At 52.1% G+C, this 25115-nt stretch overlaps 1 protein-coding gene and 9 non-coding genes across 10 annotated transcripts in view; 4 read left to right on the top strand and 6 right to left on the bottom strand.

Moving 5' to 3' along the window:
* The window catches only part of LOC142821521 (uncharacterized), a 414847-nt gene that overhangs the window by 195443 nt on the left and 194289 nt on the right, over positions 1–25115 (bottom strand).
* On the top strand, positions 132–204 carry TRNAV-AAC (transfer RNA valine (anticodon AAC)). The gene has a single exon. It is a non-coding gene; the product is annotated as a tRNA-Val (tRNA).
* Positions 1898–1970, top strand: TRNAF-GAA (transfer RNA phenylalanine (anticodon GAA)). The gene has a single exon. It is a non-coding gene; the product is annotated as a tRNA-Phe (tRNA).
* TRNAS-UGA (transfer RNA serine (anticodon UGA)) lies at positions 6356–6437 on the bottom strand. Its single transcript has one exon. It is a non-coding gene; the product is annotated as a tRNA-Ser (tRNA).
* On the bottom strand, positions 7292–7364 carry TRNAQ-UUG (transfer RNA glutamine (anticodon UUG)). The gene has a single exon. It is a non-coding gene; the product is annotated as a tRNA-Gln (tRNA).
* Positions 12187–12295, top strand: TRNAL-CAA (transfer RNA leucine (anticodon CAA)). The gene is made up of 2 exons: positions 12187–12224; positions 12250–12295. It is a non-coding gene; the product is annotated as a tRNA-Leu (tRNA).
* On the bottom strand, positions 13830–13902 carry TRNAV-AAC (transfer RNA valine (anticodon AAC)). Its single transcript has one exon. It is a non-coding gene; the product is annotated as a tRNA-Val (tRNA).
* Positions 14816–14889, bottom strand: TRNAT-UGU (transfer RNA threonine (anticodon UGU)). The gene has a single exon. It is a non-coding gene; the product is annotated as a tRNA-Thr (tRNA).
* TRNAF-GAA (transfer RNA phenylalanine (anticodon GAA)) lies at positions 18245–18317 on the top strand. Its single transcript has one exon. It is a non-coding gene; the product is annotated as a tRNA-Phe (tRNA).
* On the bottom strand, positions 22845–22917 carry TRNAK-CUU (transfer RNA lysine (anticodon CUU)). Its single transcript has one exon. It is a non-coding gene; the product is annotated as a tRNA-Lys (tRNA).

The following is a 25115-nucleotide window of genomic DNA, read 5'->3' as shown; positions in this document are numbered from 1 at the left end:
GTCCCTTCCTGAGGGCACAAAATTGACAACAGAGAATTCCTTTGCCCTGCAGCAATCGCTGTTGGACAAAGGGTTAGGAATCTAATATTTGCCCAAGCGTAAGTGCAGTAGCAGAAAATATTTTTATGTGTGTTTCTGTGGTGTAGGGGTTATCACATTTGCCTAACATGCAAAAGGTTCCTGGATCAAAGCCAGGCAGAAACACAAGGTCTTCTCTTATTGCGGTTCCCCTGGGTGCCCACAAGGCAGTTCCAGGGCCTGCCACCTGGTGCAGGGTTTGCCAGCATGTGTGCTGGCTTTCAGGAGCATGTGGGAGACAGCTAAACAGGTTAAGCTGAGATAGGAGGATGCAGGGCTGGGGCTGAGACTTCTCAGTGATGCCTTGCCTGAGACCAGGTCATTGCAGCCACACAGTGCAGGGCCCACCCTGGAAGTGCCACTACTGTGGCTGTGCACCTTCCGGGCAGTGTGGCTCTTGCCTTTGGTGCAAGTGGACACAAAGCCACATAATGTCCTGCCTCATGCCAGACCCCAGCCACCCCATTCCCCTTGCTTTCTTCCCACCCAGCACCCCCAGCTTCCTTTGACACCCTCCCTTCTTCCTGCTCCGCCGCCCTGCTCCTTCATCCACGTTCCTTCTGCACCCTTTTTCCTTCTGCACCCTTTCTCCTGGCCACACACGGCTCCTTGTTGCTTCTCAAGCCAGGCCCTGCAAGGAGCAACCAGGCAGGAACCAGCCCTTGGAGCTTGGCTTGCCCCCGATCTGGGAGTTTCCCACCACATCTCACCTGGGAAGAGGTGACTTGTTCTCCTTCCTTCTGACCTTACGTCTCCGCTCCCTTCAAAGGTCTCCGCTGCCTCGGGACCCGCCTCCTCAGGGCGCTGCCCCTCTGCCACTGGGCTGGGAGCGGGAGACTCCACAGTCTCTGCACTTGGGCTGAGAAGTCTCACGGGGATTCGTCTGTTGATGGGTTAGTCAGCCCGATGGCCAGCCGGATCCATTCCGTAGCGCTGCCTGAGAGGGAGCTTTACAAGTGCCCAGTGTCCATTGGTATTTTCTGGGGCTCTGTGTAGGGGATTGGTGTTGGGAAATTGGTCCACGGGAAATGCCTCTTCTTCGGAACAGCAGCTCACACGAGTTCATGGAACTTCTTCTTCTCAGCTTGGGAAAGGGACAACTAAGGGGTGATGGGAAAGATATTTGTGCTGTGAAAACAGCAGGGCCCCCAGGGAAACTGGTAAATAATCCCAGTGCCCAGGCCTGATGTTACCTGCCCCCACACAATTCCCTCAGCAAACCTGACTCCCCGAGCACAGGGCGAGTCTGGGGGCTCATTGCTGGGCCGTGGGGTGAAGCAGCAAACCAGCCTCCTCCTGTGGGGCCTGTGAGTGTTGCTGAATCTGGGCCCCTGCACCTGGGGAAAGGCAAACAAAAGGTCTGGGGGCCACACAGAGACCCCGCTGGGCTGAGCAGGAAGTGGCTGGGACTTTGCTTTGTCTTTGCCTGTGGGCTTGGCTGTCTGCTGCCTGGAAACCTCCTGGCTCCTCAGACCACTGGTCTGGATGGAGCGTTACAGACGTCGGAATAATGGAATTGCTGTGTAGATGCTCCCATTGTTATTTCAGAGTAATGGCCGTTATGCCCAAATAACACTGCTGTGTAGATGCAGCCTGAGAAATGTTTTCATGAGCATGCGCGAGGAGCAAGGGCTCCTACAATGTCAGGGGAGATGGGGAAATGAGGTCACCTCTCTAGATATAAAACAGAAGATATGTCAGGAGTGGGATTTGAACCCACGTCTCCATTTGGGGACCAGAACACCCAACTGAGGGAAAGACAAGTCCTTGAGTCTGGCGAAGTGGCAGCCTCACAAGGGGGCATGAGGGGCTGTTAAGTGCCAAAGTAGCTCAGTGGGGAGAGCATTAGACTGAAGATCTCAAGGTCCCTGGTTCAATCCCAGGCTTTGGCAAAAGCCTTTGCCCTTGAGGCTTATCTCTTGTTTGGCTTCTCTGTGAAGAGCCCAGCTGTGCCTCCTGGAAGGGCTTTGTCTGCCCTGCAGCTCCACCTTGGAGCCAGCAAGTCCTGCCCCTCCTTTGCCAGGGAAGGAAAAAGTTCACTTTTGAGCTGCATCAAACCAGCCCCCTAAGAAGGCCAGCTGAGCTCCTCTCTCCCTGCTGCTTTGTCCACTTTGGCAGGAACAGAATCCGGGACTCACCCAATCAGGCCGGTGCCCAGTAACCCCAGACAGACGTGCACATCCGCACGCTGGCAGCAGCTGTTGTGGGACTCTGCAAATCCACCACTAGACCTGAGTCCCCACATGCCAGGCAGCCCAAGGGAGGGCTCTGGGGTCTCAAGCAGAACAGAGTCGGAGGGGGGAGGGGCTCTCAAAGCAGGGGAAGTTCGGGGGCTTGTTGCTGGGCCGTGGGGTGAAGCATCAAACCAGCCCCCTCCTGTGAGTGTTGCTGAATCTGGGCCCCTGCACCTAGGCATTGGGAAACAAAAGGTCTGGGGGCCACACAGAGACCCTGCTGGGCTGAGCAGGAAGTGGCTCTGGGGCTTCTCTTTGTCTTTGCCTGTGGGCTTGTCTGTCTGCAGCCTGGAAACCTCCTGGCTCCTGAGGCCACTGGTCTGGATGGAGCGTTACCGAAGTCGGAATAATGGAATTGCTGTGTAGACGCTCCCATTGTTATTGCAGTGTAATGGCCGTTATGCCCAAGGAACGCTGCTGTGTAGATGCAGCCTCAGAGAAATCCTAAGCAAGCGCTTCTACAATGGCAGGGGAGACCCACATCTCCATTCAGAGACCAGAGCACCACACTGAGGGAAAGACAGTAGCTTGAGTCTGGCGCCTTAGACCACTTGGTCATCCTGACACATACACTGGCTTTTTCCTGGACATTGTAATCAAACCAGCTGACAAAGGGGGTGCTGTGGTCATTATGAATAAGGCCGACTATAACCAGGAGGCAACCAGACAACTCTCGAACACCACATTTTACAAACCTCTCCCCTCTGATCCCACCTTGGAATACCAAAAGAAACTACACTGTCTCCTTAAAAGCCTCCCCACAGCTACTCGGGAACAAATCCTCACAGAATCACCTTCTGACCCCCGACCAGGATTGTTCTATCTACTTCCCAAGATCCATAAACCTGGGCACCCCGGACGTCCCATCATCTCTGGTATTGGCACGCTCACTACTGGTCTATCCAGCTATGTAGACACTCTTCTCAAACCCTTCATAACCAATACCCCCAGCTATCTCCGAGACACTACTGACTTCCTAAGGAAACTACAAAACATCGATAACCTCCCCAATAATACCATCCTTGCCACCATGGATGTAGAAGCTCTATATACCAACATCCCACATGAAGACGGATTACAAGCAATTAGAAACACTATCCCAGAGGACACTACTGCCAACCTGATCGCAGACCTATGTAACTTTGTTCTCCGCCACAATTATTTCCAGTTTGAGAACAACTTATACTTCCAGATCAGCGGCACAGCCATGGGTACACGCATGGCCCCACAGTATGCTAACATCTTTATGGCTGACCTAGAACAATGTTTCCTCAACTCCCGTCCCCTTTCACCGCTCCTCTACCTACGGTACATCGATGACATCTTTATGATCTGGACGCATGGCCAAGAAACACTGGAGATATTCCACAGAGATTTCAACAACCTACACCCCACCATCAACCTCAGCCTGGACCATTCTACACGAGAGATCCACTTCCTGGACACCACCGTACAAATCAACAATGGAAAATTAGACACCACTCTCTACAGAAAACCCACCGACTCATACAGTTACCTACATGCATCCAGCTCCCATCCAGAACACACCACACGATCCATCGTCTATAGCCAAGCCCTTCGATACAACCGCATCTGCTCTAATCCCACTGACAGAGACCAGAAGCTTCAGGATCTCTACCAAGCATTTATAAATCTCAACTACCCACCCAGAGAAATAAAAAAGCAAATTGAAAGAGCCAGACGAATACCTAGAAACCATCTACTTCAAGACAGACCCAAGAAAACCAACAATAGAACACCACTTGTCATCACCTACAACCCCCAACTTAAACCTGTCCAACACATTATCAATAAACTACAGCCAATATTGGAACAGGATACCATACTCAAAGAGGCTCTGGGAGACAGACCCATAGTCTCCTATAGACAACCACCTAACCTCAAGATGATTCTTACCAACCTCCACAGGACATACCACACTAATACCAACCCTGGTACCTTCCCTTGCAACAAACCCCGTTGCCAGCTTTGTCCATATATTCATTCTGCTGATACCATTATTGGACCTAACCAAGTGAGTTATAAGATCAAGAACACATATTCCTGCGCATCCAGAAATATAATCTATGCTATCATGTGCCGAAAGTGTCCGTCTGCTATGTACATTGGACAAACATCTCAGACACTTCGCCAAAGGATTAATGCCCACAAAACAGATATCAGACAAGATCACAAAGAGAAAACAGTTTCTTGCCATTTTAACCAGAAAGGACACTCTCTCAATGACTTAACCACCTGCATTCTGCTACAAAGACCTTTTACATCTGCACTTGAAAGGGAATCCTCTGAACTGTCATTCATGTTAAAATTCGACACTTTCCAACAAGGACTTAACAAACATTTGAACTAACTCACCCATTACCAAGATAGTTTCCCCAATTATCACCTCTAATACCATTAACTCACAAACATCCCACTCTCCCTACCTCTAATATCATCAAATCACAGACACTTACCTTCCTTCCTTCCCCCCCCCCCCGCATCCCCCTCCTGTTCTGCAATGTGATTTGTCCTTTTCATATTTGTTCATTTTTTTAAATTGTATCCTTTGGTATATATGGTTGTGACTACTTTCTTCCACTATTTGATCTGAGGAAGTGGGTCTGGCCCACGAAAGCTCATCATCTAATAAACCATCTTGTTAGTCTTTAAAGTGCTACATTGTCCTGCAGTTTTCTTATATGTGTGAGTTGCTCGGTGAGGCCAAGGGGGCCCCTCTCTTTCCCCATCTAACAGCTTCTCTGCAGCACAGCTGGGTTTATCCACTCTCACCCTCACTCACCGTTGTGAGGTGTTTTGCAGGGAGCTGACAAGAAGGCTATGGCTACACTTGTGGCTGCTTGCATGAGTAATATGCAAATGAGGCTAAACGTGGAATATCGTTAATGAGCCACCATATTTGTGGAAGAAGGTCTTGCACCAGAAGAAGCTGTCTACACTGCCCCTTCTAGTGCAAGGAAAACACTCCTGCGGAATGCCGTTACGCCGATTATTTTCAGGACGTCACAAGAGCCTTTTGCAGCCCCTCAGCTTATTGGCTAAAGGAGGTTGGGAGGCGATGACCTCACAGAGGGTCCATGACAATGGCCAGGTGGGACAGGCTGCAGGGCAGGGGCCATCTCAGAAATGCCCCCCTGACTTTGCTGTAGGGAGTCTCAGAGCCTCCCACGGCTTATCTGCAGGGAGTCTCCTTCTTGAGATTTGCCCTTGAGGCCAGAGAGTGAATGAGGGTCACAAGCACGAGTGTGAGGAGGAGCCTCCTTGGAGCCTTCTCCTTTCCCATGACTAACTGACCTAGAAGACAGACATCCCTGTGGAGAAGGGAAGAGTCACCAAGAAGTTTGGCCTTTGTACACTAGGGGAATTAACTCAAGTGGTAGAGCACTTACTTCGTATGCAAGAGACAGAGGATCAATACCCACATTCTGCAATGTTGCGTGGTCCCTATTTTTTTCAAAACAGAGCCATCCAGAGGGCAAAGAGCATCCAGTCACCTCTCTCTCTTCCTACTCATTCACCTCAAAAGCCAGCCACGGCTTAGTTCCAAATCTGTAAACCTCATCGCACAAGGGATAATGCCTCTTCTGAAATAACTAGTTGAAATAGTGGTAGTGTGGATGCTCCACTGCTGCTATTTCAAAATAGCTCCTGCCCAGGGCCATTCAAAGTAATTACTCCCCAGCGCCTCCTGGGGATCTAAGTCAAAGTAGAGTGTCATTTTAACCATAGGGGCTTCTTGCGTAAGAAATTCATGTTGCCTGTCTACACTGCGCTCTTGTGGGGAGAGGAATAACCCTTCCAGAAGAAGCCCTGTTTTCTGATGCTCTACTGTCAATTTACTTGTGCAAGAATGTGTGTGCAGTGTAGACACACTGTAGCCCCCAAGATCGATTGTGGCAGAAATCTCTACCTGAGTGAAGACATGGCCTAATGGTGCAATTAGTTAGATACTGACACTAACAGCTCCACTGCTGGTAACTCAGCTGTTGTCCTAGGAAGGGGTGTGGCCAAAACACAGGCCTTGCTGTGAGCAGGATTTAAACCTACACAGGGAAACCCTATTGGATTTCAAGTCCAAGGCCTTAACCATTCGGCAATCACAGCTTTAGGCAATATTGAGACAGGTAAACTGGTAAATAATTGTTACATAGGACCTAATGTCAGCTGCCATAGAATTCACACAGCAAACCATTTCAACAGCTGTGCAGAGGAGTCCCGGTTGTTCTGCTCTTAGGCTGCCTTGGAGGTGAGTTCTGCTTCAAGGTCTTCTCTCCTCCTTCTTGGTCTTCCTTTCCCTTTTCCTTCCTCTTCTCTTCTCTCCTTTTCTTCTTCTTGCTGATCTCCTTCTGGGACCCAGGTTTGTATAGAGAAACTCAATACTGCTTAGTTCTTCCTTAACCAATTATTTTAGTAAAATTTCACTAACCAATCTGAACATACTGTAACAGAATGACCTAACCAATCAGACCTCACCACCTTAGTTGATTTATACCACACAAAGTCAATCACACAGCAGTCAGAAACAGACCCAAACCAGACTATCACACAGACAAACAATAGGAAAGTGAGGACAAGAATCATAGAATACCAATTGCACAACCACAGCTATTGGTAAGCAGTCTTATGCCAGACAAAATGCTGGTAATTAAGTTTTCTCTACCCACCTTGAGATCTCCTTCTTGCCTGGTGACAGTGGGTGCCACTAGGATAAGAGCCCTTCTCACAGCCTAGTGTGACACTATTTCAATGTCATTTAGATGGAATGTGAGCATGTGACTCCAGGCTTTACAGCTAATTGCTGCTGCTCTGCAGTCTGGCTGCAGAAGAAGGCTTTAGTTTAGACCTACTGAATAGCTACAGGCCTTACCATAGGGTTACAGAAAAAACACATTGTTACATAGGACCTTTCCAGGCCAAAGACAGCAGGATCCACAAGCACCAATAAAGGAAGGTAAATGCAACTGTGAAGGGACTTGAACCCTCAATCTTCTGATCCAAAGTCAGACGCCTTATCCATTAGGCCACACAGTCTTGCCTTACATAGAATTGGACTTCCTGAAATGTGTGGGTAGGTAAAAGTCTCCCTGGTCCATCAGGTTTTATTATTTTCCTTGTTTGAAGGTTTAGAAATCACGTCTGAGCTGGTGAATTATTCTTATTTTGTGTAACTAAGGATTGCAGCCCAGGGATTTTTCCTGAGTCTATGTTAGTTCACGGCTATCTACCACCTAGGCTATCTCCATACTGCATCTCTCTTCCCCAAAAGCTCATGCAAATGAAGTACAGATTATCTTATTGCCATGCTCATTTGCATAATTAATTGGGGCCCGTTTTTGCCCCCCCTCCCCCACCAGCAGCAGAAGAAAGCCAAAGGGAACAAAGAGCAGAAGTGCCAGAAGCTGGTGGGGGAGCCCTCTCCCTCTGAGTTTGATTTGGCGAATCTCAGATGGACTTGCTAAATCAAACTCCAAAAGATGGATTGTGGCCATTCCTCCCCAGCTGGACGTGGTTCTTGTTCTTCTACACAGCACAGACCATGGAACACAGGCAGCACTTTTCCAATGCAGCTAATTCTGCTCCACCTGCAAGTTGTCTCTGGGATGTGGCCCAGGAGCTTTCTGCCCAGTGGAGAGATCAAGTAGGAGAGGGAGGGGCCACAGGAGGCTCTTAGTCCCCTGGCCGGCTCTGCCTGTGAAAGGGGAAGTGAGGATTCCACTATCACTGGGGAATATGGATCCCCCTGCCTTGCACAGAGTGAGTGAGAGCTCTGCCGCTTGAGCTAATTCCCCCACCCGCGAGCTGTTTGCCTGCCCCACCCACCTCGTTCCAGAGCCCACAACGTGCCTTCAGCCGCCTGAGGCTCCTTTCTGAAAGGGCCATTCGTGTGGCTGTTTCCCGTGGCCGGGTGGCTCTGCTGGCCGTCGATGGGGGTAAGAGAACAGGCAGCAAGACCCGACTGGCAGGAGGGTCTGGCTGGCAGGGAGAGTTTAGCTGCTGCTGTAGCTGAGGCAGCTCCATGTGCAGAGTCCTGAGTCCCTGGCTGGGGAGGGTCATTAAGTAGCTGCTGGGCTGCCACACAGCTTAGAGGGAACCTGGGGTCTGGCTTGGGAGTGAGGGGCCCTGTGGGGCTGGGAGAGACTGTTATGCTTAAACAAAGCACACGAGATCTTTTATAGGGGAGAAGGCAGCACGTCGCATGGGTTGAGAACACAACAGTAGCGTCTGCTTTTCAGTCACCCAACCACCGACACACACACACACACACACACAGTCCCGCCAGATGTTGTTATAGTCACCAGTCCAGAGTCTGAATCAATCTACTGGACAGCCAGACTGATCGCAGAGGGGAGTTGGGCTCTGTCGGTCGAAATCCGATGCTCCTGGAGTTGTTGGCAAGACGAACCTAAAATTCCATGACAAGCACCCGGCTTTTATAACCCTTTCCTCTGTTGAAATCCATGGTTTTGCTGTGTCAGTCTGTGTCCGGTGTGTTTTCTTTTGAAGTTACGATTCCAAACATCTCCGAGAGTTATCCTGTCCTGCATTCAATCGATTGTTTTCAGGGATGCCAACCTTCACCTTTAAAGTCGTCAGTTTGCCCTTCGTTAATCATGGATGCACACTTGATGGCTTTTCTGACTCCAGTCAATCTGTCTTCACTTGCATTACTCCCACCTTTCTTGGTCATCTGGCTCTCACAAAGGCCTTCACTCCTCATCTCTTCCAGGCCCACACACTCCTCATTCACACACAAACAGCCCTGCTTGTACAGAGGCCTTCAAAGAAGAATATAAACAATAGCGTTTTATATTGAGCAAATGCAAAAGGCATTGTAAATTAGGCCCTAATCAAACCAATCACACTGAGACTGGAGCCGCCAGCATTCCTCTAATCTCATTAACATGGACACAAGACAAGATTCTTTCTCTCACTTGCTAAACCTTAGAACAAAGAAATAGATATTGAACCAAAGGCCTAAAACTCTATCCCTGCCTTAACAGAAATCCCACATTGCTACATCATTAAACCAGAAATACAAATATAAACAGATATCAAATTCTTACTTCAGCCAGACGGCAGGGGCTGCAACTCAGGAGCGAGGGCACCACAGGGCCAGGCTGGCAGGGGCTGCTCAACAGGCGTCAGGGGAATCATGGATCCTGGAGCTGCCCAGGCAGGGAGCAGGGGGCTGCAGATGAGGAGTGAAGGCCCCAGAGGGCTCAGTTGGCAGGGAAGCGAGTCGCACCAGGAGTTTTCCCAACAGGGTTTAGCTGCCCAATTTCCTCCCCACGGTGCCGACCACTTCAGCCACTAGGTCAGCCCAGGAGCTAAGGCACGAAAGGGGGGAGGAAGTGAGTCAAACAGTGCGGGGAGGGAAATGCTTGTCTTGCCTTCCTGGGCAGAGCATGGCTTGTGTGGGGCAGGGCTGCCAAGCACCTGGGAAAGAGAATTAGAGGCCAAGAGAACCAGCTTGTAGCAGCCACAGTAGCTCAGCTCAGTGAGCATTGGACTGGTCATCTAAAGGTCCCGGCTTCAGTCCTGTGTTTTGGCATTTCTCTAGGTGCAGCAGGCTCCTCTCTCTGCCTGTTGAAATGCTGGAGGGCTCTGGAGAAGACATGGCAGCTCCGTGGGCAGAGTCCTGAGCTGCTGGCTGGGCAGGGCTCAGTGAGCAGCTGTGGGGCTGGGCTGCAGGGTGGGGAAAGCACTGTGGGCTGGCGGTGGATGGGTTCGTGGTTCACATGGCAGCTGGCCAAGGAGTTAGGCTGGGTTTGTGGATGTTCTTTCCTGCTCCCCTGTCTCTGTTCTCTGACTCGCCCCTTTCCCGTCCCCTGGTCCTGCCCGGCTCTGACTCCCTCCCAGCCGCCTGGCTGCCTCCCACATGGGCTGAGCTCAGGGGCCAGGTGGGTGACCTGCTCCACCGACACCTCCCGTCCGTCTGCTCCATCACTCAGTGCATCCCAGGGAGCGGAGCGATTGTGCCCTTGAGTGGCATTCTCAGCCAGCCAATCAGCTTTGAGAGGAGGATCATGGAGGCAGGGCAAAGAGCTCTCTTGTTAGGCCAGCAAGGAAGCAGCCAATGCCCCACCCCCAGGGAGCCGGCTGGAAACCATGTGGAGGGAGCCGCTGCCTCTCCCCTGTGTAGCCGGCACTTTCCTTAGTGCTAAAAATCCTTCTGTGAGTAACGCTTCTGTTACTGCCAGGCAGAGTCCCAGCAGCTTTCTGCTGGTTTTCGGGGAGACAAAGTAGGAAGCACGAGGGGGCTACTGGAGACATTTAGCCCCCTGGCTGGCTGTACCTTTGTGAAAAGAAAAATAGGGATTTTTTGCCAGAAGTAGAGAAAGTGGGTATTGATTCTACTGCCTCTCGCATGCTAAGCAAGCGCTCTACCACTTGAGCTAATTCCCCTGCTGTAGTAGTAGGGCCCCTCTTGGAGGCTCTTCCCTTCTCCACAGGAACATCTGTCTTCTAGGTCAGTTAAGGGAAAGGAGAAAACTCCAAGGAGGCTCCTCCTCACACTCGTGCTTGTGACCCTCATTCTCTCTCTGGCCTCAAGGGCAGATCTCCAGAAGGAGACTCCCTGCAGCAAAGCCATGGGGGGCTCTGAGACTCCCTGCAGCAAAGTCTCTGAGGTTTCCGCTGCCCTGCAGCCTGTCCCACCTGGCCATTGTCATGGACTCTCTGTGAGGTCATCACCACCCAACCTCCTTTAGCCAATAAGCTGAGAGGCTGCAAAGGGCCCTTGTGATGTCACTGCCACACCCATCCCTGCCCTCCAGGGCTAATGTCCTGCCCCAGGCAGCCCCTTTGCCTGGCTGAGCTGCTCCCAGGGGGTGAAAGTGACACATTTCTTACAGGGACTGTTCTTTTTGGGCACTACCTTTTGGGCAGGGGTGAGGGTTAAGGCAGGAAGTCGGAGGAGGGGTTGTGATAGGACAGTACCTGTGAGAAATTACAGTGTGGAGTGGAGTGTGAGAGGCTCAAGGCAGGGACTTGGGGATTGTATGTTGGGGGTGGGGCTCAGGACAGGGGTGAGGATGTGGGAGGATATGGGAGTCAGGGCACAGGATTAGGGATGTGGGGGGGCTTGGGGCTGGGACTGTGTGTGTGTGTTGAGGGGATCAATGGGACTAGATTCCCAGCTCCCTCTGCTCTGGGCTCCCTGAGGCCCTTTAACACACAAGGGCTTTCTCTGCAGCGCACTGAGGAGAGGAACCCCTGAGCCAGTGATGCCGCTTTGCCCAGGTTGGCAGGGACAGGAAGCAGGCCGGGTGCCCAGTAATCCCAGACAGATGTGCACATCTGCATGAGAGCAGCAGCTGTTGTGGGACTCTAGAAATCTCCCCCTAGATCTAATTCCCCACGTGCCAGGCACCAGTCAAAGCCAGGGCTCCAGGGTGTCAAGCAGAACCTGGTGGGGGGCGGATACGTGTCTATTTGAGGCAGGTTCCTCACTCCCACATCCCAGACACGTACTGTGGCACAAAGACCAATGGTCCCTGCACAAAGTGTGTCCCAGGGATAAGCGTTAGTCCCGGGAACAAGCATCACCCTGCAGAAGAGACACCCCTGGTATGGAGCCAACAAGCCCAGAAGCCGCACAACTCAAGATCCCCAAGGACAGTGACACAGACTCCCTGGCACAGGAGAATCCCAAGCCTCAGTTCTGCCGGCCAGCAGTTTCCCCTCTTCCGCTTCTTGTCAGCTCCCTGCAAAACACCTCATAAGGGCGACTGTGGATAAACCCAGCTGTGCTGTAGAGCGGCTGTTAGATGGGGAAAGAGAGGTGCTCCTGCCACCTCCCCGAGCAACTCACACATGTAAGAAAACTGCCATTGGAGGTATCTGAATGGTTGTTAGGATGGCCGAGTGGTCTAAGACGCCAGACTCAAGGACCTGTTTTTCCCTTAGTTGGGTGTTCTGGTCTCCAAATGGGGGCGTGGGTTCAAATCCCACTCCTGACACATCAACTGTTTTATGTCTAGAGAGGTGACCTCATTTCTCCTGACATTGTAGGAGCCCTTGCTCCTCCCACATGCTCATGAAAGCATTTCTTCTAGGCTGCATCTACACCGCAGCGTTCCTTGGGCATAACGGCCATTACACTGCAATAACAATGGGAGCGTCTACACAGCAATTCCATTATTCCGACTTCTGTAACGCTCCATCCAGACCAGTGGTCTGAGGAGCCAGGAGGTTTCCAGGCTGCAGACAGCCAAGCCCACAGGCAAAGACAAAGCAAAGTCCCAGCCACTTCCTGCTCAGCCCAGCGGGGTCTCTGTGTGGCCCCCAGACCTTTTGTTTGCCTTTCCCCAGGTGCAGGGGCCCAGATTCAGCAACACTCACAGGCCCCACAGGAGGAGGCTGGTTTCCTGCTTCACCCCACGGCTCAGCAATGAGCCCACAGACTCCCCCTGTGCTCTGGAAGCCAGGTTTGCTGTGTGAATTGTGTGGGGGCAGGTAACATCAGGCCTGGGCACTGGGATTATTTACCAGTTTCCCTGGGGGCCCTGCTGTTTTCACAGTACAAATATCTTTCCCATCACCCCTTAGTCGTCCCTTTCCCAAGCTGAGAAGAAGAAGTTCCATGAACTCCTGGGAGCTGCTGTTCCAAAGAAGAGGCACTTCCCATGGAAAAGATGGTCAAGCCCAACCCCTACACAGAGCCCCAGAAAATACCAATGGACACTGGGCACTTGTAAAGCTCCCTCTCGGGCAGCGCTACGGAATGGATCCGGCTGGCCATCGGGCTGACTAACGCCATCAACAGATGAGTCCCCGTGAGACTTCTCAGCCCAAGTGCAGAGACTGTGGAGTCTCCCACTCCCAGCCCAGGGGCAGAGGGGCAGCGCCCTGAGGAGGTGAGTCCCGAGCAGCAGAGACCTTTGAAGGGAATGGAGATGTAAGGTCAGAAGGAAGGAGAACAAGTCACCTCTTCCCAGGTGAGATGTGGTGAGAAATTACCAGATCCGGAGCAAGCCGAGCTCCAAGGGCTGGTTCCTGCCTGGTGGCTCCTTGCAGGGCCTGGCTTGAGAAGAGCCAAGGAGCCGTATGTGTCCAGGAGAAAGGGGGCAGAAGGAACATGGATAAAGGAGCAGGGTGGGGAAGCAGGAACAAAGCAAGCTGGGGGTGCTGGGTGAGAAGAAAGCCAGGGGAATGGGGTGGCTGGCGTCTGGGCATGAGACAGGACATTATGTGGCTTTGTGTCCACTTGCACCAAAGGTGACAGCCACACTGCCCCGAAGGTGCACAGCCACAGTAGTGGCACTTCCAGGGTGGGCCCTGGACTGTGTGGCCGCAATGACCTGGTCTCAGCCGAGGCACCACTGAGAAGTCTCAGGCCCCCCTTCCCCGTTCTCCTATTTCAGCCTAACCTGCTGAGCTGTCTCCCACATGCTCCTGAAAACCAGTACACATGCTGATGAACTCTGCACCAGGTGGCAGGTCCTGGAACTGCCTTATGGGCACCCAGGGGAACCGCAATAAAAGAAGACCCTGTGTTTCTGCCTGGCTTTGAACCAGGGACCTTTTGTGTGTTAAGCAAATGTGATAACCACTACACCACAGAAACACACTTAGCAGTGGTTTCTGCTTCTGCACTTAAACTTGAGCAAATATTCGGTTGCTAACCCTTTGGCCAACAGAGATTGCTGCAGGGCAAAGGAATTCTCTGTTGTCAATTTTGTGCCCTCAGGAAGGGACCAAACTGAAGGAGGCCAGGCCCCCACCTGGGGACTCCAACCTAAACCCTGAGACCAAGGGGTTTACAAGCCAGAAAATCAAAGTTTGCTCCATTTCTCCCTCCCACAACCCTGCAGAACTTCAAAGGCAACTCCACAGTCCCAGCGGCTCGAGGAGATGTGCATGTTAGAGCCTCTGCCCACTGAGCTGTAGCCTTCTGTGCCAGGGAGCCAGACACCGCCAGGATGGGAAGGCAGGAGGGAAATGGGGAATGGCAAAAATTTGTGAGACAATGGTGTTGTCTGGGACCATACAGTAGAACAGTTTAGAGCTGGCTAAAGCACTTGACTAATAAACAGCCTTTGCTCACATTTACTGATGCCCTTCTGGGACACAGAAGAGGCGGACACAGAAGAGGCCTCCCCTGGCCACCCATGGAACTGCTGGTTCAGGAAAAGGCTGATTGGAGAAGAAGGAAACCAACAAGCCCCAAGAGGTTTCTCCCTCCCCCGTGAGAAGCTCCTCCTGACACCCACAGACCCTGACTCTCCATGGCTGTAGGAGGTGTAGAGGTTGCACCCTCAGGCTCTCACCCACTCAGGAAACCACAAGGGTGTGTGTTGCTGGCTCTCCTGTCCCAGCAATTGCAGTCAGAGCCCTGCCTTGCCAGTGCCAGTCACAGCAGCCTCTGCACCTGCTCCAGGCTTGTGGTTTCCTTCTCCCTAACAAACCTCCCCAATCAGCCTTTTCCTGAGCCAGCAGTTCCATGGGTGGCCAGGGGAGGCCTCTCCTGTGTCCTAGAAAGGCACCACTGGGACTTGAACCCAGGATTTCCTATTTACAAGGCAGGTGCTTTTGCCAACTGAGCCATAGTGCCCTCCTACAAAGTCTTTTTTAAATGGCTCTTTATGTTTCCACACAACACTTTTAACTCCCAAAGTACAGCCGTTCCCCATTCCCCACAGACATCGAGCCCAGGAGGTGTCTGGCCCCCTGGGCACAGAAAGCTACAGCTCCGTGGGCAGGAGCCTTTGGCTTCCTTGCCCATGGGATGCTGTTGCAGGAAGGGCTGCTCAGCAGGGACGGGGTTCACCTGTCGAGGAAGGGAAGAGTATTTGGGTGCAGACTGGCTAACCTAGTGAGGAGGCTTTAAACTAGGTTTGATGGGGGCAGGTGCCCAAAGCCCACAGGTAAGTGAACAACATGGACACCTGGGGGATGGGCCAGAAATGGGAGAGAGCAGGGGCTGTAACCACAGAGATAAAGGAGGGACGAGGGACCACTGGGAAGCAAAATCTAATCTGTGTCTTAGATGCTCGTATAGACACATGGAAACAATGGGTAATGGGCAGGAAGAAGTTGGTATCACAGGGACTTGGTGGGATAATACACTTTATTGGTATATTGGCACAGAAGGATACAGCTTGCTTGGGAAGGACTGGCAGGAAAAAGGGAGGAGGAGTTTCCTTAGATATGAAACATGCGAACACTTGGCCTGAGGTGGAGATAGACACAGGAGACAGACTTGTCATCAATCCCGGGTGAGGTTAAAGGGGTAAAACCCCAGGGTGATGTCACACTAGGCGTCTATTACAGACACCTCCCCAGGCAGAAGAGGTGCCTGAGGCTTTTTAAACAATTAACAAAATCATCCATAGCGCAGCTGGTTTCACACGCACTCAGCCTCACCCACAGCTGGGAGGCAGTTCTCAGGGAGCTGAAAAGAAACAAAAGAGGGGAAACTGGAGCCTGGCAGAACCAAGACTTGGGATTCTTCTGTGTCCAGATGTGCTAAGCATCTGGCAGCCAAGCTCCCAAGTGCTGGTCTGTTCCTGCCCTCCCCAGGCAGGCGAATCCCCTCCACTGGGTGTTACAGGCTGGACTTTGCCTGCCTGACTTTTAGCCAGGGAACTGCTCCCTGTGAGGCAAATGTGACACCCCCTGCACTGCAGAAACCAGCCCATTGCCTTATGGGAAGAGAAGGAGCCCTTGGAAACAGCCCCTGGCTGGCTCTGCCTGTGGAAAAGAAAGAGCAAATCTTTACCACTGGAGAACGTGGGCATTGATTCCACTGCCTCTCACATGTGAAGTGAGCACTCAATGCCCATGTTCTCCAACTGCAGCTTAGTTCTCATCCATTATTTTCACTGTCGGGGCTCAGTGGCCCCTCCCTCTTCCTACCTGCTCTCCCAAAAGAGACAGACCTGGCTCCCCTTTCCTTTCCCCCTGCAATTGCCATGCTGCAAAGCAGAGAGTCATAGAATCATAGAACCGTAGAGCTGGAAGAGACCTCAGAAGGCCATCAAGTCCAGCCCCTGCTCTAGAGAGTGGAGATCTCAAATTCAGCACTCTCTGTGGTGCAATGGAAAACAGAACTTTTAAAAAAAAATGGACTTTTAAGCTACAATAGTTAAAGTGAACCCACCAAGTCATTTGAAGATTGTGGGTTCAAGTCCCATGACACCGGGGTGGAATGAGTCCAGACAGTTCCCAGCAGACCCCAGTGAGGGTGGAGTGAAGGGCTGGTTCTTGGGGTTGGGTTTGGGGGTTGTTCTGAAAGGCTGCAGGTGCCATTAGACCATTTTGTCCCTCCCTGTCTCTACTAGTGCTGAGCAACACTCAGGCTGTGTCTACACTGCACGGCTCTTCTGGAAAACCTACGCACATTTCAAAACTCAATTTGTGCAGCTTTTTCTGCTGCTTTTTTTGGAAGAGGCTTTTCCAACATTTGGCCTGTGGACACTGGGCAAGTCACACAAGGGAGGCAGCAGGCAGAGCCGGCCCAATACACCAGCCTCCCAGGGCAGGGGAGGCCAAACCACAAGCCTCCAGCAGCTGCCTGGCCTGATTCATCTCCCCTTCCTAGGCTGGCACCAAGGGGCATTATCAGCTAACATCACCCCCCTCTGTCACATGGGAGTTGGGCTCATCCCAGGCATAGGCTGGTCAGCAGCAGCTGCACTTACCTGGGCACTAGCAATAAGAGAAGATGGTGTGTTTTTGCCTGGTTTTGAACCAGGGACCGTTTGTGTGTTATGCAAACATGCTAATCACTACACCACAGAAACACATTTCAAGGTGTGGAACTTGGCTGACTGTTCTGTTCCTAGCTCTTTCTAAAAGGGGCCTGCACCTTGTGAACACTCCACCTCTTGTTCTCAGGGAAGCCACTAACCCGAGCTGCCAGCTCCTCATTTCCTCACCAGCCCCTTGAGATTTGTAGCTCAAAGCTGGAGCTGCTGTGGAAGGAGGTGAAGCTACAGAAGCTGACAGGGGACAATCAGCGGGCGGAGGGTTATTTTTTCCCCTCGCTGGGCTGATGTGGCTAGAACTGAGGAGAAGAAAATCCTCTTCCCTTCTCCTCAGAAGATGGAAATTGCAGTTTGTTCTCTATCTGGTTCTACTGGAGCTGGACCCCAGGACTAGACTTTTTCTTTCTAAAACCCTGGTGAAAGCTGAGAGTGAATTGCTTGCAGACTGAGAATGTGAGTTAATGAAGGGCATCACCCAGATGGGGCTTGAGCCCATGACCCTGAGATTAAGAACCTTATGTTGTTTTGTTAACTGAGCTACCCAGACTGGCTACGCCAAATCTTTTCATGCTCCTTTTTCTTGCCTCCAGTGGGGGGTTCTGGTCTGTGGGGAGGTTTGAGCTCAAATCCCCCTCCTGACACACCCACTTCTTTCCCACAAGGAACGGCCCCATTTCCATCTTTCCAGTGACAGGAGAAGGGGCCGGTTTTAAGATTTCTTGCGCAAGAACCCGCCAGTGTAGACCTAGCCCTGCAGTCAGAGTTCAAAGACTGTACCAAGAGGCCGGGAATGACATCCCTTGTTTCAGTATTTTTCTTCTATACAATTATCAAGCTATATTTAGCTAAGCTGTTTGTGAGTAACTGGTGGGTACCACAGTAGCGCACATCCGCACAAGCGCAAACGACCTCACTAGTGGCGCACATTATGAAACTCACTCCGCCCATGGATGGAAAATCTCAGAGGGAACATGACCCCCCGCCCATCTTCTTCCCTGCATTGGCAGCCACAGTCCCTTTCAGCCACTGGGACACCCCGGGAAGAGAGGCAGGAATGGGGCCAAGTGCAAGTCAGGCTGAGGGGGGCAGGCAAAGCTCATCTTGCCTTGCAGGGCCACTGGCAACAGCATCTTTCTTGTATTCTGCTGAGAGAAAAATATGTCTGGGAGAAACATGGGCCTCAGAAAGCTTGCAGCAGTTGCCAAAGTAGCTCATTTGGGAGAGTGTTAGACTGAAAATCTAAAGGTCCCTGGTTCAATCCTGGGCTTTGGCAGAAGCCTTAGTCAATACGGCTTAGTCTCTTTTGGCATCTCTCCATCTCTGGCAGGCCAATATCTGCAGTCAGAGTTCAAAGGCTGTATCAAGAGGCTGGGAATGACATAATAAAGTTGATGATATTTCAGGGTTAGAAGTGGGAGAGGGGATTTCATGTCACCTCAGAGATTGTTGACACAGTAGAACAGGGCTCTTGTCTTCAGCTGCTCCCAGCCTTGCGTCTCTGTTTTTAATTCCATGCCCCCAGAAATGAACATTAACAGAGCCTGCCTCGGACTAAATCTGAGGCTTCCCCATACTGAGGACACACTATTTCTATTTTCTTAGACTGGAAGTTATTATGTTGATTTAAGCAATTTCAAAATAGTTTCCAAGCATACACATGCCCTTATAGTCCTGGTCTTCACAACATCCTCTGGCAAGGAGTTCCACAGGTTGACTGTGCGTTGTGTGAAGAAATACTTCCTTTTGTTTGTTTTCAACCTGCTAATATCATGGAGCATCCTTAGTTCTTCTATTATGGGAACAAGAAAAATACCTTTGCTTATTTACAATCTCAAAACAGCCATGATTTATAGACCTCTATTTTATTTCCACTCTGTCTTCATCTTTCTAAGATGAAAAGTCCCAATCTCTCTTCATGTGGCAGCTGATCCAAACCTTTCATCATTTTTGTTGTGCTTGTCTGAAGTTTCCAATGCCAAGGTATGGGTTTTGGGGGGCGGGGTAAGGCAACCACATTTCCAGTCAGTGCTCAAGTTGTGGGCACAGCACGGATTTACAGAGATGTAATATGATAGTCACTGTCTTATTGTCAAGGCCTTTAAAAATAATTTCTAACATCCCATTTGTGGCTCTACATGGAGTGGATGTTTTCAGAGAGCTCTCCAGCTGTGACTTGTTGTAGGCAGATTTGTTTCCATTTGGTATGTGTGTTACTAATTGTTTATACTAATTATACGGGTTAATTGCCAGACTCAGAGCTCACAGCAATTTTCCATGAAAAGGTGTTTTCCCCTCCCCATCATGGTGCTGGAAAAAGAGCTAGTAACAGAATAGTTAGCCAAGTTTAAGCACTTTCGTGGCTTTCTGTGGTGTAGTGGGTATGATGTTTGCCTAACATGCAAAAGGTCCTTGGTTCACAGCCAGGCAGAAACAGAGTGTCTGCTTTCATTGCCGCTCCCCTTGGTGACCAGGAAAGCGCAGCTCCTGCTGCCCAACCTGTGCCTGGGAGGCTAGGTATGGGGTCAGCTCTTCCTGCTGGCCCAAGGAGGAAGCAAGGCAGGAATGGAAGCCAAGCTGAGGGAGGAAGACCAGAAGCTCTGGGATTCAGTGGTTGAGGAGAGTCTCCCACTCCCCCCTGCTGCCCTTGGTTCTGCCAAATTCTGTGGGGAGGCAGAGTCCTGTGCCTGTCTCAGGGCATCCCAGGGATGCTCCTTGCTGCAAAGGAGAAAAAGGGGGCTCTGGGTGGAAAGAAAACAAGCACAGCTGGTCCCAGTGGCCATGAGCTGGTGCTCCAACTGAGGGAGTGATGATTGGTGTAGGTCCTATGGGGTAAGGAACAGCCCTTAGGCCTGGGGAGTCCTGCAAGCTGAGCTCAAATCTCATTGGGACCTGTCACTGTTTGGCTGCAGAACCCTTCCACTTCCACTGCTTTGTTTTCCTTCCCCTTAGGTTCATGAGACCGTTTCTTACCTCACGCTGGGTGTCTGCTGCTCAGTGGGTGGCTGGGATGTGCTGGGACCCTGGGCTTGCAGGATGCTGAGGTTTCATGTTTCTTGCTGCTGCCCCTGATGCCCTCTTGTTCGGTCCCAGCAGGTGCCAGGCTCTGCCTCTTGCCCCCGTGGTGCTCAAGGGAATGCGCATCAGGCCAGGCTGACTGGCCAAGGAACAGCAGGAGCCCTGTCCCAGGAGGGGAAGGAGGGGCCAGTGTGTGTGAGGGCGTCGCCCAGACAGGCAGCCCCAGGCTGGGAGGACAGAGCTGCCCCACATCTCTAGCGCTCCTGAGGCCCAGGGGGTCCCAGCACAGACACAAGAGCAGCAGCCTTGGCCAATGGCCCCAGGTTTGCAGGGACCGTCGCTGGCTCCCCGCTCAGACTGGCCAGGGGAGCACGTTGGTGCCAACAAATTGCTCATGTGGCGCCATGTTCCAGCCAGGCCGACAGGGAGCGTTTCTTTTGGTGCCACCTGATGCCCACAAATGTGGCCATTGTACCCACCCCCCTGCTTTTCCCCTGGCCCCTGTGGGGCTGGCAGGAAAGAGGCCCAGGGCCAGGCAGGAACCAGGGGAAAGCAGGAGGGAGGAAGAGCCTCAGACTGGAGCCCAGATCCCCTTTCCTCCTCTGGGCACCTTGAGCACGGGCGGGGGGGGGGGGGGGGGGCTGGTGCTGACAGCTCCAAGGGAAGGCTCAGAAGCCACAGAGCAACCGAGGCAGGGCAAGAGGGGGGCAGGCCAGGCCTACGTATGGATGCAGAGCCCTCTGGCTGCCAAACGCTGAGCGAAGGCCCCACCCACCAGATAGCGGGCGGCTGCTGACGCTCTGAGACCAGTGTGAGAAGGGGGCAGGAAAGCAGGGCCAGGCCCCCTCACCACTGCTCACACACACCCAGCCTGCTGGGAGGGGGCTCTGGCCACCTCCTTCCCTCCCCTCTCTCTCAGCTCCCTTCTCCTGGGGGCTGAAAGGGACTCGGACACGGGGCCCAGCCCCCTTCCTCAGGGGGAGGAGAAGATGTCTGTGTCTTGCCCCCATTGTCACCACTCCACTGATGACTCCAATTCTTGCTGCCTGCAGTGCCCAGGTGAGAGAGGGTCTCTGTCCTCCCACCCTGCTTGAGCTGGTTGCTGGGTTTCTCCTCCTGCTCAGCTGGCTGGCTCCAAGGAGCTCACACGAGACTAGTCAAATATGCCCCCATCAGCACCTCACCCTGAGCCACAGCCCTTGTGCCAGCGCTGGGTGGGCATTAGCCAAGGAAGCAGCAACTCTCAGGAAGGGCTGGGAGGAACAGGGGCCAGTCACACAAACATGATTTGTCAGGCCCAGCTGTGGCCAAAAAGGGTGAAATGATCATTAAATAAAGGGGAACCTTAGAAATGGTTACCTATTAACACCTGGCAAAGGCTGGGATTGAACCAGGGACCTTCAGAGCTTCAGTTTAACACTCTCCCAAGTGAGCTACTTTAGCTGACATGTTTGGCCTGTAATTCTCCTCAGAAGATGGAAATTGCAGTTGGTTCTCTCTCTGGTTCTACTAAAGCTGGACCCAGGGCTAGACTTTTTCTTTCTAAAACACTGGTGAAAATGGAAAGCCAATTGCTTGCAGGTTGAGAAAGTGAGTTAAAGAAGGGCACTGCCCAGGGTGGGGCTTGAACCCACAACCCTGAAATTAAAAGTCTCATGCTCTACCAAGTTTGTGGGTTCAAGTCCCACGAGTGTCACTTTAGCTGCTTTCTCATTTCCAGGGCGCAGCTTTTACAGAACAGGCAATCCTTAGGGTGAAACTGGGGTGGGCTTGAGTCCAGACAGTTCCCAGCAGACCCCAGTGAGGACGGAGGGAAGGGCTGGTTCTTGCGCTTGGGGCTGGGAGTTGTTCTGAAAGGCTTCAGGTGCCATTAGATCGTTTTATCCCTCCCTGTCTCCTACCAGTGCTGAGCAACACTCAGGCTATGTCTGCCCTACGCTGCTCTTCTGGGAAAAGCTACGCACATTTCAAAACCCAATTTGTGCAGCTTTTTCTTCTGCTTTTTTTGGGGGGGGGGAAGAGGCTTTTCTGACATTTGGCCTGTTACACTGGGCAAGTCACACAAGGGAGGCAGCAGGCAGAGCCAGCCCAATGCACCAGCCTCCCAGGGCAGGGGAGGCCAAGGCACAAGCAGCTGCCCGGCCTAATTTATCTGGCTTCCCCAGGTTGGCACCCAGGGGCATTATCAGCTGACGTTACCCCCTCTCCCACCCTGTCACATGAGCATTGGGCTCATCAACAGGCTGGTCAGCAGCAGCTGCAGTTACCTGGGCACCGCAATAAGAGAAGACCCTGTGTTTCTACCTGGCTTTGCATGTTAGGCAAACGTGATAACCACTACACCACAGAAACACATTTCAAGTGCTGGAACTTGTCTGACTGTTCTGTTCCTGGCTCTTTCTAACACCCTGCTCCGCAGGGGAGGGGGATGCTCCTTGTGAACACTCCACCTCTTGTTCTCAGGGACGCGCCTAATTTCCTCACCAGCCCCTTGAGATTTGTAGCTCAAAGCTGGAGCTGCTGTGCAAGGAGGTGAAGCTACAGAAGCTGACAGGGGACAATCAGCGGGCGGAGGGTTATTTTTTCTCCCCCCTTGGCTGATGTGGCTAGAACTGAGGAGAAGAAAATCCTCTTCCCTTCTCCTCAGAAGATGGAAATTGCAGTTGGTTCTCTCTCTGGTTCTACTAAAGCTGGACCCCAGGACTAGACTTTTTCTTTCTAAAACCCTGGTGAAAACTGAGAGCCAATTGCTCACAGGCTGGGAATGTGAGTTAAAGAAGGGCACCGCCCAGCATGGGGCTTGAACCCATGACCCTGAGATTAAGAGTCTCAGGCTCTACCAACTGAGCTAGCCAGGCTGGGTGGGAAATGTTTCCTAATATCCCATCTCAGGGTAACAGGAGCCAAGTGTTCTCCACTGCCTGACTCAAGGCTCTTTCTTGCCCCTAATGTGGGGTTCTGGTCTGTGGAGAGGTTTGAACTCGAACCCCACTCCCGACACACCCACTTCTTTCCCCACAAGGAACGGCCCCATTTCCATCTCTCCAGGGACAGGAGAAGGGCTCTGGCCTGTTCTCTGCAAAATGCTCAGCCTGTTTCATTTTCTGCAGGAACGAGTGGGATCCATGCGCCCTGTTCCCCAGTGAGAGGTATGTGTCCTCTCCCCCCTTTCCACAGACACAGCAGGCCAGGGGGCTATGAGCCTCCAGAGGCCCCTTCCTACTTGGCCTCCCACAAAGCTGGGGTGAAAAGCTGCTAGACCCCAGCTCTCCTGGGCTAAGCCATGGCAGAGGTAGCAGGATTCACTCCTGTCTCCTCCTGCCTCTGCCCTGGTACTGAGGGGCCGGCCCCTTTCCTGCTGCCCCAACTCTTATTCCCACAATGCACTTTGTGCAGGGGCCATTGGTCTTTCTGCCAAGGTGCGTGGCTGGGAGCCAGGACTCAGGACCCTTCCTAAAATATACAAATCCCCTGTCCCCTCCAGGGGCCAGGTGAGTGACTTGCCTTGCATTGTGACAGCATCAGACCCCTCCCACCCGTCTGCTCAGTGTGCAGACCAAGCCCAAGGGGAGCACCTGGTTTGTGTGTTACACAAAAGCCTCTTGTTCCCTGCCCAGTTCCCAACATTGGCTGCTGATGCTAACTTCCATGCGGGTGTAGCTCAGTGATAGAGTCTTTGACTGCAGATTAACTGGTCCTTGTCTCAACTCCAAGTGCCCCCTTGGAAAAAATTCCTTCTAGTGTAAACATTTTCCTTTCCAGTTCCATCACACTCTGGCTTTACATTGCCTGAGGTTCTTGACATTAATAAGAATCCTTAATGCAGAGCTACTCAACTTTGGGATCCCTGGCAGCCATAATCAATAGCATTTAACCAGGATGGACAGGGCAGGTGTCCCTAGCTGGTGTATTCCAGAAGCTGGGAATGGGCGACAGGAGGGATCACTTAATAACTGTCTGTCCTGAGGATTCCCTCTGGGCAATGAACTTATCTGCTGTTGTGAAACAGGATCCTGGGCTAGTTGGACAACTGGCATGGCCCAGTCTGGCTGCTTTGATGTTCTGTTTGGTTTCTGTTCTTGTCCCCTCTGGGCAAGGGAGAAGGGACCCCTCATCCTGCGAAAGGCTAGTGCAGGTGAGCAAAGAAGCATGTGCCTGTGTCCCTGGTGGTCTAGTGGCTAGGATACAAAACTCTTGCTGGTCTGATTCCCACTCAGGGAAACCAGCCTGATGTTTCCCATGGCCACTGCCTAGTCATTTTTCTCACCTCATTGTCTCATGTTACAGCAGCTGTGACCCAAGAGGTTACTTCAGGCTCCTTCCCACCTCTCCCTTGCTGCTAAGGCAACACTTGCCATTTTCAAATGGGGCAGAGCTGGTGACTCAAACTGCCCATTCTCTCTCCTGCAAGGGCAGTGCTATAGGAAGAGGGGCTGACAGCTGACACCACTCCATGCTTCCCTTCTGCTGTTTCATCTCTCAAGGTTTGTTTCTCCTTCCTTGTCCATAGCAGGCAGTTACACAAAGGCAAGTCACCAAACCAGACACCTCTGTGGCCAGCATGGGGCTTGAACCCACAGCCTTGGCATTATTAGTATCAAGCACTAAACAGCTGAGCCAGCAGGCCCAGAAGTGCCCCTTTGGGAAAGACACCACAGGCAGCTGCAGGGACGTCTCTGCAGCTGCCAATGGCTCTTCTCTGATGGGTCCACTTGCGACTCACTGTGATGTGGGCTGGCTAGTCCAGTTGGTTTGAGGCTTGGTCAAGCTCATCTTGCCCTACAGGGCCACTGGCAACAGCTGCTCCCTTGTGTGCTGCTGTGGAGAAAAGCTTCCCTGGCAGCTGCTGAATTAGCTTGGTGGGGAGAGTGTTAAACTAAAGGTTTAAAGGTGCCTGGTTTAATTCCTGGCTTTAGCAGAAACCTTTGTCCCTATGGCTGAGCTGTTGGTTGAGTCCTCTGTGGAGAACCTGTCTGTCCCCCTAGAAGAGCCTTGTCTGCCCTGCTGCTCTGCCTTCCCTCAAGCAGGGGAGGGGAAAAGAACTCTCCTTAGAGGT

This window comes from Pelodiscus sinensis, chromosome 31 (assembly GCF_049634645.1).
Source record: "Pelodiscus sinensis isolate JC-2024 chromosome 31, ASM4963464v1, whole genome shotgun sequence".
Lineage (NCBI taxonomy): Eukaryota > Metazoa > Chordata > Testudines > Trionychidae > Pelodiscus > Pelodiscus sinensis.
This window is presented reverse-complemented; position numbering and strand designations above follow the sequence as displayed.